The sequence below is a fragment of the Triticum urartu genome, chromosome 5A (genome assembly GCF_056163025.1).
Source record: "Triticum urartu cultivar PI428250 chromosome 5A, HENAU_Tu73, whole genome shotgun sequence".
Taxonomy (NCBI): Eukaryota; Viridiplantae; Streptophyta; class Magnoliopsida; order Poales; family Poaceae; genus Triticum; species Triticum urartu.
Genome location: NC_141877.1, coordinates 42,998,918 through 43,004,203, shown reverse-complemented (window position 1 = coordinate 43,004,203; position 5,286 = coordinate 42,998,918). Strand labels below are relative to the sequence as shown.

General features: G+C 42.9%; 1 pseudogene; it reads left to right on the top strand.

Annotated features, from left to right (window-relative positions):
* Window positions 1–3,011: 3,011 nt before the first annotated feature.
* Window positions 3,012–3,597, top strand: LOC147967866 (uncharacterized; annotated as a pseudogene).
* Window positions 3,598–5,286: the final 1,689 nt, after the last annotated feature.

Below are 5,286 nucleotides of genomic sequence, written 5' to 3'. Positions count from 1 at the left end.
CGTCCTGAAGATAATATTGAAGGTAATAGAGACATCTGGGTCGATGTGCAGACGCCTCCAGTTATACCATTATGTGAGTGTCTCAACCATATTTATGTCTTCGATATTGTTTATTCAAAAATAGTTGACAACTAATTTCTATTGACAGCTTATTTCCTTTCAAGCAAACATGTCCGGCGCTTGGTAGACATGACCGTCCACTGTCCCGGGGATGAACTAAACTGCGAGGAGATATGTCATTATGTTTCATGGCTTGAGGATCTTCATATTGTCAACACAAATTATTTTTCCGGACTTAAAAATCTTAGTACTCAAAACGTGCGACCAATAGTGTTCGTACTAAACTACGATAACATCCATTTAGGAAAGATGGTAAGATTTTTACTATTTGTCCTTACTGCATCTTTTGCATACATTATTTTTTAAGCTAAACTTTATTGCTAAGTATGTTACTATACGATTTTCGTCAACAAGGACTCCCCATGAATGTTGTGCATCATTGGATCGAGACTAAAGGTCGCATGAGAATTGTTAGCTTACGGCCAAGATATCCTACAATGCACTTTAGTGCATACAAGATTTCTAATAGCGTGGAATGCAAAATGGTGAAAGATTGGAGCAAAATTGTGAACGATCGCAGAGAAGTACTATGGGGCAACAATCAGAAGCCCAGCCCACGATTAGGAGACATGTTCATCTGCATGCTCCAACTTGATGAAGCAGGAGTGGTACACATGTTTTATGCTATTTTACCTGAGAGAGAGCAGCAGGAGTGATTAGCTAGCTAGAAATGAGTTATGATGATTAAATAGCTAGTGTTGGTGGTAATGACTATGATGATTACTATTAGCTAGTGTTGGTGGTGATTAGATAGCTACCGCAGCTAGTGTTTGGTGGTGATTAGCTAGCTAGAATAAGTTTGAAGATGATGATGTGTACTGTTGGTGGTAATGACTATGATGATAATTAAATAGCTACTGTTGGTGGTAATGACTATGATGATGATTAAATAGCTTGTGTTGGTCGATTAGATGCAAGTGGAGGCAACATGTGGTGCACATCAAAAGTACTACTAGTCCAAACTAGATCAAGTTTGGATTAGTAGTATAATTTTGACATGCACCACATGTTCCCTCCACTTAAACCTAATCCACCTTCATTCGACACACTATTATGGACATACTAATATAACAACCTCATAATTGATATTGTACCAAAATTTGTATAACAGCGTATAAATATACTAAAAATAAAAAAATGAGAAAAGGAATACTAGTAGCGATGGAGAGTAAACACGCTACTACTAGCTATATTAGCAGTAGCGCTGGGGTGAACAAACGCTGCTGCTATATGTCTTAGCAGTAGCGCGTGCAGCACGTGCTACTGCTAAGGAATAGCTGTAGCGCCTTATCAGTAGCGCGCCCTCCCGCGCTACTAATAGGCAAAATATGTGCGCCACTGCTAGGGTTTTCCCTAGTAGTGAGGAGGTGGGCGAGGACGATGATGATGAAGAGGAAGATGAAGAAGAAGGCGAGGAAGAGGGAGCAGAAGAAGAACATGGTGAAGAAGAGCAAGAGGACGATGAGGAGGAGGAGGAGTACGATGATCCCGACGGACCTCCACCAACTCAGACAACCCAGCGTCAGAAGAGAAATGTGCCGAAGAAGGATTGGAAGAGTCCATCCCCATTTCAGAAAGTGCGTCCTACTCACCGCAAGAAGGCGGCCGAGAAGCGATCAAAGAACAACAAGGACCGGACCGCGAAGAGGGGAAGGAAGGACTGAAGTTGATGCCGTGTCGTTGAACTAAAACATTGCATGTTTGCTTCGTGAACCATATGGATTTGCTCGTGAAACTGTTTCGTTAATTTGCTATGTATAACTTGGTGAAAACCTTTGTGGATGTCTATTTGCCATGTATCCAACTTATCTTATTTATGGATTTGTGGATGTGTTCTTGATATATCATAAATATGCTTCATGTTTACAAGTGTTTAATTGTTGCATGCCAAAAATTGAAGACAAGAGAAGTTAGGAGGTGCAAAAAATGCACTCTGGGCCACCCTACCGCCAGACCCTAAGGCGGTAGGTTTGTACAGCCTACCACCATGCCACCCAGCGGTAGGGTGCCTCCCCCCCCCACACCCCATCCTGTGACCAAAACAGCCAGCGGCTCAGCGGTAGGGTTGCACACCCTACTGCCAGGGATGTTGGCGGTCGGATCCTACCGCCGAAACCCCCGGCGGTAAGGTGTGCAACCCTACCGCTGAGCCGCTGGTTGTTTTGGTCATAGAAACCTAACACGCATGCTCCGACCCTACCGACGTTCCCTATGGCGGTAGGTTGTCTATCCCTACCGCAGGCTGCCCTGGCGGTAGGGTTTGGGCATTTATAAACCCAGCCGCCCTGCCCAACCCACCCCACCCCCTTATCCCCACCCACCCAGCCGCCTTCTTCTTCCTCTCGCCCCTTTTCTCATCTCCTCCACTTCCCCCCTCCGATCTTCTTCGTTTCTTCACGGATTTTGCGGATCGAGATGGCTCCGGAAAGAGGAAAGTAAACTCCTCCCATCCCCCATTTAATTTGAGTCAAATCAATCCGCTTTTTTTGTGGCCTAAAAAGGTTCATTCATGTTCAAGTTTATGTTCAAAATCATGAGGATCCCTAGTTGATATGATGAACCCTAGTTAATATGATGAACCTAGGTGATTGCATCATGATGAACTTAGTTGATGAACCCTAGGTTCAGTTTTTTGACCATATGAGGAACCCTCCCTAGTTGATGAACCCTAGGTTTAGGTTTAGATTTTTTTGACAAATGTTGAACCCTCAATTTCTCAATTTTTTTGTTAACAAAATCTATGATATGATGAATATTGGAGTAAACAAAATTTATATGATGCAAGTAGTGGATTTGGTTGGAGTAAATATGATATGATATGATATTGCATTTGACCCAACTTGATATATGTATTTTATTTAGTTAATGATGGACTTTTGTTATGCATCCATATGTTTAGGTCTGCAACTGTGGTGCAACCATCGCCCATTCATCCCCAACACGACCCGTCCGCCTTGCCACTTCCTTACGTGTACGAGTCTTGCCCCGAGCTTCTGCAGCCAGCCGGATCTATCTCAGACGAGGTCCTAGAGGCGACGAGGGCAGTGCGGTGGCATGAGAGGGCAGAGCGGATCTCCGACGATGTGAAGTGTGTTGGTCGCAGAGTGTGAAGGAGTGAAAGAGAGTGATTGCAGAGATGGAGGGAGATCTAACTATCCCCCGTAACCGCCGAGAAGGGACCATTGAAGCTGTCAAGCAGCACTCCAACTGGGAGCTGCGCAATTTGGGCCGGAGGATCTACTTCGAGAGCAATGCGGACGAGAGGGCCAGGATGCCGCCCCCAAGTGCATCGGCGTTCGATATCATCAGCTGGGGAAGGGCGGAGGCGAAAACTCTAGCGGGCAAGGCAAGGTGGGAGTGCTTGAACGGTCGGATGCCAACCAGCGTCCGCCTCCGCCTGAACCGGTGGATCCGCTGCCATATCTATCTCCACCGCCAGACCTAACATACGAGGGGGGATGTTTACCCGCTCTATAAACTTGTCTTAAGAACTTGTTGCACCGTTTGTTGGTTTTGTGAAAGCTTATTGCAAAACTACTTGCGTTAGTTGTGGTTGCCGAACTATGTGGACAAGTTTACTATTTGATATTTGCTATTTGCTATTTGCTATTTGCTATTTGCTATTTGCTATGTGGAACCTTTATTAATATGTGAGCTCATATTTTGCTTTCTTTGTGAAACTATGAAACTATGTGATAAAACTTTACAAAAGAAATAATCACTAAAACTTGTAAAAACCTAAACCATAAAACAATCACTAAAGTTTTATTAATGTGTATGTGATGCCCAAGTTTAATTGTTTGAGATCTGTTTTTTAGGTTCTATATCATTGCTGTGGTATTGTTTTTGAAAAGAAGCAAACAATTAAACTTGGAAACCATAAAACACAGGACCCCACCGCCAAGGACCCTGACGGTAGGGTCAGACTGGCTACCGCTAGGTTCCCTGGCGGTAGGCTACTTACCCACATCAGTTCGGGCAAACGACCGCCGTCGCCCTCCGTCGCACCCTACGACAGGGACCTTGGCGGTAGCCTGTCTGACCCTTCCCTGGCGGTAGCGAAAGGGTCAGATCTCGATTTCTTTTCGAACGGGGTCGGATCTCGATTTTATACCACAAAAAGGTCAAAACACGAAATTTGGCCGCTGGATGACACTACGCTGGCCAACTGCAGGGGCTGAGCTCATAATCAATTGAGTACTTAGTTCTAAGAAAGTAATGAAGCGTTAATTGGATAGATAGCCTATACTTAATATACGATGTCTCACTGTGCATGATGCACTAGTCATGTCGTTTCCCATTGTTTTTGCATTCATTCAGCCATCCAAGCACATTGTGAAAAACATTCATTTTCAGCTAGTTATTTCGTCCTTTCATCGTGGTTTCCCTTCTGGACGTTTGCATTCGGTTTTTCATTTTTTTTCCTTGCTTTTCCCTTTTTCTCTTTTTTGAATGCGTGGATTCTTAAAAAACCATGAAGATTTTTCTTCAAAATTGATGAACCTTTTTCACGAAATCCATGAACTTCCATGAACATTTCTTCAAAATCGGTGAACTTTTTTCAAATTTTGATTTTTTAAATGGATGAACTATTTTGCAAATTCAATGAACTTTATTTCAAATTCAATGAACTTTTTTCAAATTCACTGAACTTTTTTTGAAAATTTGATAAACTTTTTCAAATTTGGATGAACTTCTTTTGAATTAGATGAACTTTTTTTAAAAAAAATTGTGAACTTTTCTGAAAATCTATGATTTTTTTTCATTTTTTGTGAACTTTTTCAAAACCAATGAACTTTTCAAGTTGTTTTATATTTAAGTTAACGTTTTATTAAAAGCAATAACTATAACTGTTTTCTGTTAGTGGACACCAATACGAAGTTGGTCTGGTGGTTGTCGCGTTCGTTTGTATACGTGAGATAGTGAGTTCGAACCCCAGCTCCACTGGCTGTTTTTCACTTTTTCCTTTGTCAGTAGGTAATGGGCCAGATTCGAACCAGCCCAAATCAAGAAGCGTGCAGGCGCCAGGTACTCATCTGCATGCCCTTCATCTAAACCTCTCTTGCACCGCATGCCCTTCATCTACATCTGCTGCGTCGCTGTGCCGGCATGCCTTGTGATTTGAGACGACAAATGATTACTCACTTCAACAAGAATATGGTCACC